This window comes from Meriones unguiculatus, chromosome 3 (assembly GCF_030254825.1).
Source record: "Meriones unguiculatus strain TT.TT164.6M chromosome 3, Bangor_MerUng_6.1, whole genome shotgun sequence".
Classification (NCBI taxonomy): Eukaryota; Metazoa; Chordata; class Mammalia; order Rodentia; family Muridae; genus Meriones; species Meriones unguiculatus.
The window spans coordinates 39,332,257-39,344,290 of NC_083351.1; the positions used below are offsets into that span (position 1 = coordinate 39,332,257).

The 12,034-nt window shown below is 45.4% G+C and overlaps 1 protein-coding gene across 1 annotated transcript in view; it reads left to right on the forward strand.

The window, feature by feature from the left end:
• Positions 1–801: 801 nt before the first annotated feature.
• Plppr1 (phospholipid phosphatase related 1) overlaps positions 802–12,034 on the forward strand; it is a 268,685-nt gene continuing 257,452 nt past the window's right edge. The window contains exon 1 of the mRNA XM_060379893.1: positions 802–1,197. The gene's annotated coding sequence lies outside the window, so the exon portion shown is untranslated. The remainder of the gene's footprint in view (positions 1,198–12,034) is intronic.

The window sequence follows — 12,034 nt, forward strand, 5'->3', positions numbered from 1 at the left end:
GCTGTGTGACTAAACAGTGAGAAGAAAAATGGAAGCTTTTGAATGGATACTAACCATTTGCCTATTTGGTACACAGAACATCACTGAAAAAGTTTCCACTCCGCTTGCAACGCCTCTCACCCTCTGGTGTCCTGTGGCCTCATGTTACTGTGCTTTCTCAAGCTCAAATTCTCTTACTGGAGTCTCTTAAGCTGACAGTTCTTCCACTTAGCATAGGGCCAGAAGCCCCAACAGATGAGAACCTACAGTTGCTTTAGCCCTTTAGTAGGATAATGGCTGCATTGTTCTTGCAAGTGTCTTCTCCATCGAATTTTGACACCAAAGGAGGCGATCCAGGGCCCTTGGCGAGTCATCTTCCTACCTTTCCTACCTGCTAGTCACAGAGTGGAAGTTGGTAGGAGGAAATCCAACTGAGGAAGCTCATTTTAGTCCAGGTGCCACCTGCAGCCCGGGTTTCCTTGTGGACCTCTGGGCAGATGTCATGCGCTGGCCCCTGGGATTGCTTGAGCAAGCACTAAAAATACCCAAGGCAAGAAGAACCCAAGACTGGCTGCAGAAGCGGCTCCGAGGTGGGTGGGGATCCCTCCACTGCCTTCCAGGCGCGGGAGTCCGGGAGTCCCCGCTCAGGCAGCACCTAGGCAGCGGGATTCCCCAGCCGCCTTCCAGGAACCCCGCGGAGCCCAGGCTGCTCCCCAGGGCACAACCTGCAAGCTTCACGCCCCAGCCCTTGAGAGGGAGCGCGGTGCCCCTCTCTGAGCATGCGCGGTTCTCTCCCCGCCTCTCCGCACCCCCTCACGCCCCCTGCCCGCCGGCCTTTTGCTCCTTCCCTTTCATTAAACAAACGGGAGGTCCCAAAACCCGGACCCAACGGCGAGAGGTGGCAGCAGAGTAGGCTGAGCTCGGGGTAGTCGCCGAGAGGGATCTGCGATCCCTCGCATCCCCGCCTCTCACCCCCACCCCCGCCCTCGCGCGCACCACACACATACACACACACACACACACACACACACACACACACACACCGCACAAACACACACTCGCACACGCCCGCGCCGCGCGCTGAACTGCTCTCTCTCCCACGCAGGCGGAATGCAGCAGCGCCCGGGGAGCTCGTCTGCAGCCGCTGCCTGAATGCACCTCGCTGCCCGGAGCCAGGCCGCCCAATAGGGCGCAAGGCAGGAAGCTTGGCCGCCAAAGGTGAGTGTGGCGCCCGCCCGCAGCTCGGGGGACAGCTAAGCCTGCACAGACGGGGGGCGCGGGGAGGCCAGGTTCCCGACCCAACTGCTGGACGCAGGTGGCCCGCGCCTGGTTTGCGGCTGCAAGGTGCAGATGAAGGTAGTGCCTTGGTTGCTCCGGGGAGGAGAGGGCGATCCCAGGGAGAATCTGCACCTTCGAGGTGCCAGATGGACCCACAAGAAAGCTATCCCTTCCAGGCTCGTAAACTTTCCTCTTCTGTCATTTGGCAAACGTGGAGACAAAGGGGGCGTGGAGGCGCTCTCTCTGTCCGGTTCCGCCCTTCAGACTGCATTCTGGGCTGGAACGCCCAGAGGAATTGCAGGGGTGGGAGCGGTGGTTCCGAGACCTGCAGGTAGCTGATGCCAAACCCGCCCACCTAACCCGGGTTGGGATTTCTCAGCCCCTAGCCGAAAGCGGTGCCATGGATTTCGCCTCAGGCGTGGGCACCTGAGGTTCTCTTTCCTGAGCTCCAGAACTGGCATAGCCAAGGGCTTTCTCGTCGACACCAGGGACTGAGTTTCTAGGGTGAGGCTCGGGTCAGTGCCGGATGAATGATGAGTTACTGAAAGGGTTGGCATAATCACATCCTAGAAACGCAGGGCCCCGGGGTCCCTGCTCCCAGGGGAAGGCGCTGTCTTCACACACACCACTGCGGAGGCTCTGGGAGCTGAACTGAGACAGCTGTGGTGGCAGCGGTGTCGAGTGAATCTGGGGATTTATTTTGGCCCTGGGTTTTGTGGCACACACGTGTAGAAAATGTGTGGGATTCTGGGCCGTGATTTGTCTTTGTGGAGCTATCCTTTTTTGCTTTCAACCTTTTCGGTGGAGGTGCTTTGCCACCTGGTTATCTAGTTGGTGGGCTGGCACGGCTGTATTTCTCTTCTGCACCAGGGTAAGGGTCCTGAGAACAGAATTTCCTTTCGAAAAGCCAGTCCTGCTTGGGCGAACTCTCAGAGAGCAAAGGGCAGGCCTGCGCGGAGGGTGGGGTGGGGGTAGGAAGGGGAGCCTGGAACCTCATGGTCCTTTGAGGTAGCCAACACTGGGTCAGCAGGTGAGGCTAGGACAAAGAGGAGTAAAAGCGGGACAAGCCACAGACATTTAAGAGAGGTGTGAACAGAAGCCAATTAAGGCAGGATGAGGGCCAGTGCCAGGCACTGTAAAGCCTTCGCTGAATTCATTCTCATTTCTGGGGCTGTGGTTGGCAGTTCCTGCTCATGGAACGGGATCCCGTTTGGAGGCGCCTGGGTTGTCATATCTGGAACACGGAAGACTTGGTGGTTTCTAGGCTTGCCTTTACCACTAATAACAAGTTTGATGTTTTAGGTATAGGAAGCGTATGTGTTGAGGTTTCTCTGTCCTGCCGTGTTTGAACTGAAGGTGGGACAGATGCGTGTGGGTACAGTTTTGTTTCTTCTGTCCGGTGTTTGTAAGGGAAGCCAAGCTAGAGCTGACAGGGGAAATGCTGGGAGCCGGCATCCATTATCAGTGACTGGGTGATAGTCAAGGGGTTTTTCCTCACTTCTAGGTGGCAGGTGGAGACCATCTCTCTCTGCTGCTGCAAACAGGGAAAGGTTTTGCTTTGAGAACTTGGCAACTTTGAAATTCGAGAAACTCTGACATATATGAGCTTTAACTGAGAAAGTTCACACATAAGAGCTTGCTTCATAAGCATAGCCAGAGGAGGTGAGGTTTGGAAGAAGAAAGGAAAAATGAAAGGAGAGGGGATCGAGCAAGGGGAACAGGATTAAAACAGGCTTCATGAGTCTATTAAAGTGTTCAGCAAGAGAGAAATCTGAAAGTGTTTTTGTTTTGTCTTTTTCAAATAACTAGGGAAAGAAAGATCTTCCCCCAAATACTTTCCAGTTTGAAAATAATTGTCAAATTATTTTGTTTTGTTTTCTTTTTTACTTCAGGGTGACAGTGTTATCATTATTCTCACAAATTGTGGCAAGAAAAGATGGAGGGCTTTTTTTTTTTTTTTTCATCTGCTCTGCTTTGGAGCATTTTCTTTCTTCATTTGCAAGATCACTCCTTTTTATAGCACACAGATTCTGATGCTCATTGACCACGTGCCCTGTATTTAGTACCAGAAGCCGTATAAAAACATATAACAGAGCTCTGCCCCTCAGAGTGCTTGTGGTGCTGTGGCAAGTCTGAGGTTAACACATGAAGCTGTGGGAGTGCAGAGTGTCTGCACTGTACTGAGTTCCTGATGTATCACCTGTACACACCACTCCCTCCCTCTGGCTTTTCTCAACATTAGAAAACACGCCAAAGTACTTGTTACTGAAGGAACAAATAAAACAAAAGGCAAAATGCAGGAAAGCAAAAGATTCTTTGAACCTTCAAGAAGGAGGAATCTGACTTATGATCGTAGAGTAAGCAACAGGCTAGCATGCAGGTCGTGGGCTGCTTTTCTTCCCCTGGAGCATCTATGCAATCCTTGGAATACTTTTAAAAACAAAACAAAACAAACAAACAAAAAACCACTAGTCATTGCAGGAAGTGGAGGACTGAAAGGTCATTCCAGGCTGAGGAAATGTGTGATGCTTGATATAAGTTGGGTAACTGTAAGTCATCCCATATGCCTACAGCCATACAGGGAGGAGTAGCACCTGGGTGGCACCAATTAACAGCCAAGGCTGTGGAGTGAGTGCTTGTACAGAGAGATGGCCAGGATGCAATGAAAGCACAAAGGGAGAGCTTCCAGCAAAAGAAGAGTGGGAAGATCAAAAGGTTATTTAGAGAGTTTGACGTGAGGGGAGTCTTGAGCAGTGACAACGAGAGACTTTCCAGACAGAAAGAGTATTTGAGTCCCAGAAGGAGTCTTGTGCAGCCACAGCAAGGGATGCAGGCTCTTATCTCCTTGGAGTGGAATAACAACATGTCAGAGAAATAAGCAGGAATCCCCACCCCACCCTGGCAAAAGAGCTTCAGTTTTATGTAAAGGCTAGGAGCCTTTGAAGGTGGAGAATGTCTGAGAGGCTGATGACCATGACCACAGCGTGGAGGATGAATTGGAGATGGTGAGGCTGCGGGCCTGGAGCTTACTGTGGGAAAATATAAACGTGAAATGACAGGGATGGTGGGGAGGGTGGGGTAGCGGTGGGGAAGAGGAGGAGATATATCTGGGAAACAAGAGATAGCAGTAAAACCTGCTCTGCTCTTTCTTAGGCCCTACATCACCCTCCCCTCCCTCAGCATGCATTTCTGGGTTTGGTTTTCTGCTTCTTGAAAACCAAGAAGGGCTCTCACTACTATGTCTTCAACATTTAGCCCAGGGATGATAGAGTCAACACATGTTCATTGGACTGATAGCTAAATCAGTGAATGAGAAGTTCAGCCACAAGGTAAGGACTCTACATTAGGATAAAAGAGTCATGTTCTCTGCTTCTCTAAGGGACCCACTTTTGGAGGCCAGTCACAACAAAAATTTTGAGCTAGAGACTCCAGATTAAAGCAAGAACACGTTTTCTCAGCCTTATCCGTGAAGAAATGCTGCTTCTTCACAGAGCCACTGTGAACAGCACTGAGCCATCATTTAAAAACATATGCTGAAGAAACCAGGTTTAGGAGCAAATCTTGGACATAGAGGCAGGAACACACAATTATTTCCTGACATGTAGTAGATTACAGTGAATGTGACTCTTTCCCCATTCTTCATCCTTGTCAAAATATCCTTATTTACTGAACTGAGTGAAAAGTTTTTAAATAAGTTGAGATCCAAGGTTCGTAAGCTCTAGGGTCTCATTTGAAGCGCTCATGGCATCTTGGCATCCCTGTATCTTGGTCAGGTACCCGTGATTGAGACACCCATAATAGAACTTGTGGATCTGTACATATACCACATGACCAAGTTCACATATCTGGAGTTACAATATGAAAATCCCAATATGAGACATCAGCATGGAGCAAAGCAGAATTTGTTTTCAGACTCCCCACAGTGGTGAGGAAAAGGAGCATTCCAGAAAGCATGGTGTGTTTGGTAATTTGGTGGCTGGTGATTGCAAAGGAAAGAAAAAGAGGTTAGCCCAGGAAAGTGAATGGCATTTTGTTTTGCAGAAGTGGATTTGGGGATATCTCTGGAACATCTTTGAAAGTATTGGGACATATCTCAGTGTACTGTGTTGTCACAGTAAATATCACCTCTTGTTTGCATTAAGATAGAGGATGGGAAGGAGATCATCAACCCAGAGATAAAATCTCAGCACTTAGCTACAGGTATGGATTAAAAAGCGAATCAAATAAGGAATGTAGGAATGGGCCTTTCAGACAAGTAGGGGAGAATTGACATGAAAGCAGAAAGCCTAGGGGATCTGTGAGAGGGCTAGTCAAACTCCAGAGAGGCACCCTGAGTTAGACATTGCATCAGGACCCAGACATGGAATCTGATTTACAGCATGCAGAATCCTTTTGCCTCAGCACGGAGATGGGCCTTAACAGCTTTCCTGTGAGGTACCAAGCTCTTGAGTACTAGGACCAAAGCTACCGTGCTTATCCTGTAGTCTGTGACCCCTCATTGAATGTGTCAATGGCTTTGAGTGACGATGGATGGAAGGATCAAAAGTAGAGAACTGCAAATAGACAATGAACAGACTTCCCTGGTGACAGTCAGAAAAGCGGCTTCGCACAACTGTGTGTGCAGAAGCCGTATTTCAGATTCCGGGGGGCGGGGGGTGAAGGGAAGAGTGCCCAGTCTGTGCATCCATCCATCATTCATGAAGCCAGGCGGGGGAAGAGTTATGGGACCATCGGGACAAGGTGTAGTGAGCTTGTAGCAAGTTCTTATCAAGGAGGAGCAGATGGAAAGAGGTAGTGCTTAAGAACAAAAGGTGCAGGGGATGAGAGCAGGAACGCTGAAGAAAGAAAGGATGTCTGTTCCCAAGAGCGAGAGAAGAACTGGGGGCACACCCAGGAGCCTCCCCACTACTAAATCATAGGTGTTTCCTGAAGCCCGGAGAGTTATAGTCTTGAGTGTCCAACCGAATCTGTCGCTAGACCTGCAAGCTAATGATGAACCCTGTTGATGCAGCAACATGGCTGAAAGCACAGAAGCCAGCCTGTGACAGGCTGCTGCCTGTCCTCATTCAGAATTCACTCAAAAACCGAATTAACTGAATTATTTGTTTTTGTTTTTAAGAAATAAGGGGAGGCCAGTTTCTTAAAAATTTAAAAATTTTGAATTATTATTATTGTTGCTGTTTTCATTATCATTGTTAGAGAGTGCTTGTGTTAGAGAGAGTGGAAGAGAGGCAGAATAAAGCGAGGAAGAGAGGGAGGGAGAGAGCTGACTTGCCAGTGCCCATATAAAGGGATCAGAGGGCAGCTTTCAGGGGTCAGTTCTCTTCTTCCACTGTTGTAAGGATCAAAGTCAGGCTGTCGGGACAGGTGGCAGCACTTTTCCCTGCTGAGACACATCACCAGCCCTCAGCTGAATCCTGAATTCTGGCTCTGCCATTTTTAAGCTGTGTGGGTTTGGGCACATAATCTCTGTGCTCTTAGTTCCTGCTGTACTTAAGAATCACAGTTGAACCTATCGTGAAAGACTTTGGGGATAAGTTATTTGTTCATCTTACATGGAGGGGAATGGAAGGTCTTATGTGTAGCCCATGTATGCATTGATGTTCATCACAAATCCTTATGTCAGTTATAAGTAGCTGATTGTAATCCCAACTTTCTGCGTGCAGGAATGAAATCAATAGACCAAAACAGGACAGGAGCAGGCCAGCAAGGAGGCCTGCCAGTCACTTTTACTAGGTGCCTGCTGCCCACACCTAGGAGAAGATGGAAGTTTGCTTGTCTAGTCTGGTCATTGCTTGCTTCAACCTTGCAAGCATTTCACAATGAGAACTTAGCTGTTCAACAAAATACTCTCAGAGACATAATTGCATGTCTTAATTACAGCCCTGCCTGGCTACTGAGAAACACAGACTTCAGACAGCTCACATGTGAGGTTTACAACATTCTCTAGCAAATTGTCTGCTCTCTTCATGGGGAAGTTTGTGTTGTGCCCTATGGCAGAATCCCAGTGGATAAGGTGGCCCCATGATTTATCCAGTTAGTAGCAGGGCAGTGAGTGGAACTCTGGTTAGATGGATAATCCCCCTCCATATAATGAATATGTAGATACATGCAAATATGTGTATGTATCCACCCATCGTATTTACATTTTACATACACTAAATTCCTCCCAGTCCTCCCCATGAGAGCTTTCTGTTTCACCTTCAAGTTTCTGCCTCTGATGCTCCTTCTTTCTAAAATTCCATTCTTAGGTTGTCCTGACCTCTTCTATTTCTGTGCTGTTTCATTGCCTAGGTTAGCTCTTGGGTCATAGATATTGCTCAATAAATATTTTGCATTGCAGACATAAATGAACAAATCTTATTCTTTGAGTCATCGATGATGTCTTAAACAATGCAGCTTTTTTTCTTTGTTTTGGTTTTTGTTGTTTTTATTTTTTTAAATAGCCATAGAATTTTCCAGTGTAGTGAGTCTTACAGTGAGTTATCTCACCAAGCTTCCACTTGAAATGTGATTAGGAACAAGGAACGAAATAAGGGCGACAGTTTTCCTAAGGGCGACAGTTTTACTGTAGCTGAAAGATGTCCAAGTGTAGGCTGAGGTCCTCCCTTGATTTCTGACTCAGCCCTACCCAATGTGGAAATTAGATGAGGTGAGGAAAGCACCATTGTGCAAGCACCGTGTTGGCTTCTGTTCTTTCTTCAGTTTTAAATTTCTTGATCATTATGGGGTTTTTGTATTAAATATTAATTTTAAAATATTTTACCAAGATACTATTTACATTGGTTGTTGAATGGTTTGAGGAAACAGATTTTTTTTTTGGCCTGATACCAATGCTTCATCACTTTTATTCATGAACTTTTTGTATGCTTTTATAATTCTGAGGTTTTTAAACACTCAATCTAGGAAATGCGAGAAAATTACCACACCTGTCAACTTGGCTGGCGATGGATTGTAGCGCCGTGGCTTGTATGTGAATTGAGGTCAGCAAGTACAATGATAGAAACTGACCATTTCTGAAATTAGAAGAGGGAGAAAGAGCATGAATGGAAAAAAACAAAAGACAAAGGAGGGGAAGGTGGAGTGAGTTCCTTGCAATACCTTACAGATGCCCCTACAGCTACCTGAAGGACTTTCTCTGTATTATCACCAGAGCTTTATAGCACACTGGTGGGTAGTTACCAGCATCTCCGCTTGACAGCTGAGCAAATCAAGCTGCAGAAAGTTGAGCTGGCTTACTCAGCTGCCTGAGACGGAGTTAGATTCATAGTCAAGAGCACATCCAAAGTCAGTGCACATGCCATCGTTCCTTCTGATGCCAGAGACTTGGGATTCCAGGTCATCGGTAACCTTTTGCTCTCTGAAACACCTTAGGGGACAAGCGTCTGTGGCTTGTCCGTGTTAACTGAGTGTCTGCATCCTTGCAGGTGCGCAATCATTTATGGCAAATTTATCTTTTTCATCCATCAGTAACAACCTGGAGCAGAGTCACATGCACATAGGAAATATCGTCTTTGAGTGATTATCATAAATACCTGAACATTAGATTTCCCCAGTTACATTAGAAATAGCCATTTGATAGCGGCATCAGTGTTCTGAACATGCTCACAGACTGTGAAAAGGTGACTGTGGTGATGGTAGCAACCCTGCTGTAAAGAGATGTACTCTCTTTGCAAGGCTGACGGGTGAGGGTTTCTGGGGTGCCCTTTTATTGAGATTTCTGATAAGAGGCGTGGAGCAATGGCCTCCCATCAACGTATGAATTTAATAAAATAAGACACAATTAACAAGAACAGTCTGGTGGAGAGAGCTGACACTCAGGTCAGCATCTCTACAAGCCACATTGTCATCGTATCCATCTCCTACCCTTGCTGGCTATTTCTTCCAGGCAAGCCCATACATTCCCTTGCTTTGACAACCAGCCCATAGCATACTGTCCTGGGGTCCCAGGAAATAAATAAGTAAAAGACTTTATTGATATAAATAAATAACAAATAAATAAATAAATAAATAAATAAATAAAAGACTTTCTATTGATGGGAAGTCATCATATCTGCAAATATCTCTAGATTTGTTTTTTCCTGAACTTTAAAAGCAAGGCAGTGAGTGCCTCTAAATCTTGAGAAAAATCTTTTAGGTTTAGTTTAGTAGTTTTCTTTCTTTCTTTCCTTCCTTCCTTCCTTCCTTCCTTCCTTCCTTCCTTCTTTCCTTCTTTCCTTTCTTTCTTTCTTTTGTAGAATGACATATGACATATAACATATGATACAGTTTTTTGCAAGGCTAGTTTGAAACAGTAGTACTGCACCTCATCAATTTAAAAATTAATTAAGTCAGTTTTGTGTGTATCTGTGTGCTACACAAACTGCATGTATAATATATGAAGAAAGTAAACATATTTAAAATTCCAGTCCCAGTCCCCCAGAAAACCCATGTAAACTCATTGTTGCATGTCCTGCCAACACTTTGTCTATTATCATTTAGGTATTTTATCTTTTTCTTTTTTCTTAAATCATGGGACTTTACTTTGTATATTATTTCATCCTTTGGTTTTAGCTGACATTTCTTGTCTAGTAAACATTTACTGAATGTTAGCAATTGTTTGAGCAGGCTAAAGGCTGCTTTCTATTTCGGGAGAGATGAAGACTAGCTAATGCATGTCTCCTGTGCATCCTGTAAAAGCCACCCATTAAACCATGTGCTTCCCAAGAGTTTACATGCTAACAACAGATACAATAATGTGGGCACTAAATTTGAATTTAATCCATGGCAATAGCCGTCAGCATTCCTTGATTCACAGAATTAAGGGATGGTCCATTTCAATTATTGTAGCTTCCCAAATAAAAAAGCTGAGGTCCTTTGAGGTTAAGTGATTTGTCCAGGGTCCCACAACTGGTGATTGGCAAGGCAAAGATGACGAACTGTTTTCTAGTCTGCTAAGCCAGTGCTGATTCCACTACATTAGACTGCAAAATAACTCCCCTCGCCAAGAAGGGGAGCTAGGATCTCAAATCACAAAAACTAGCTTGTGCAATGAATTGCTACCAAACTGAAACTCATGCTTCATGTAAATGTCACCCAGGAGCCTTTGCAAAGATCACTCCTCATTTTCAGTCCCAACCTGCCCATCTAGTCCCTGATCCCCACTCTCCTCCTCAAAGGCCCCAGGGTCCCACATTTGCATAATACTTTGAAGCCAGGCAACATTCTTGATGTGAAATGAGATGTTACCCAAGTTTCCTAGGGAAGGTATTCATCTGTGAATGTATTACTAGGGATTTAGCTTTCAATTTGGCATCTTGCCAACTTGAACCTTAAGAAATGAATCCCAAAATGAATGTATTTGACATGTCATCTTTAATCACACAATTACTCTTCCTTATGCTTATCCAGAAAGGTTTGCTCATGATATGGTATAAATAAAACTATGATTTCTAAACATGCTAATTCTATTTCCCTGCTCTGCTAGGTTAAGGGCCTCAGCTGCGCCGTTCATTAGCTTTGTGGTGCTGGGCCAATCTCCCTGCCTTTCTAAATCTCAGATCTCTCACATGTAGAATTCAGAAGCCTTGAAAGGGATGGGAAGATGGAGGGAATGACTAATACATGAAGGCTGTGCTTTAAATATTAAAGTCTAGTTCTCCGTCTGTATTATTCTACTTTCGTGGAAATTGATGTAAATACATGGCTTTCTTAAACATAAGGTTGACACTGTTCATCTCTACTAGTTAAATACATGTAGTCTGTCTCAATTTCCTTGGTTGTATTGGTGCATTGCTCGGAGATGCGCAAATGCATGTGCTTGCAGGGACTCATAGAATCAGAAGGCTGGGTGAGAAGAACCAGGAGACCACCCAGTTCCATCTTCTTTCACAGCACGTAAGTAGGGTAGCCTCTTCTTCCCCCGCCATAGCTCTACTCTTCCCCATATTAGTGTCCATACGTATGTATGTAAGACAGGAGCCATTTGAGTCTAGACCATGGTTGTCTAGGATCTCGGTAGTTATAGCAGAGAAGGTTCATCAAATATGCCAACCATATTTACATGCAGGGCCTTGGCACCCATGGTTAGATCCATCTGTAATGTCTGCTTTAAAAAAAAAAAAAAAACCAAAACATCTGCATGTCTTTTAATTCCCACATCACACATTTGTGTACTCACAGGCCATCAAGTAGGCCTTCTCTGTAAGGTCAAAATATGCAGTCCACTACTCTTTAATTTACATTGTTATATATTTCCTCATCAGCACTGAGGACTACATTAACTTTCCACTCACCAATTTACTCATTCATCTATTTGTGACCTGTCTCTTTTTCTACAATATAAACATTATTAAATGAGGGATTCCTCTACACATACTCCAAAACCCAATGACTGCCTGGATAAATGAATTAGAAAAAAAAAAAATTCAGGAGTATTTTGAAAGTCGATGTAAGATGCCAATAGCAATGGCCACATCCAGAAGACAGAACGCAGGAACATATCTCAAAATGTGCGGAAACTCCAGAGAGCCTCAGTGGGAGAGTCAGTGCTGGGCAGTGGTTCTGCACGACTAATCTGAATGATGCTGGTGGGCTTTGCTTTTCTTTGTCTACTCTTGCCATGTTAGGCATCCTTTCCTGCTGACCCCTAATGCATGTCAGCTCCCATACAAAGAGCCAATGGGGAAGCCTATATCTTCCCACTTCCAGGGGAACAGAATTTTCCAGTTTGCTTTGCTTTGGGTCTCTTTTATCTCTCTTATTCTTACAAAATCCATTAAAACCTTTTCCTCCTCTA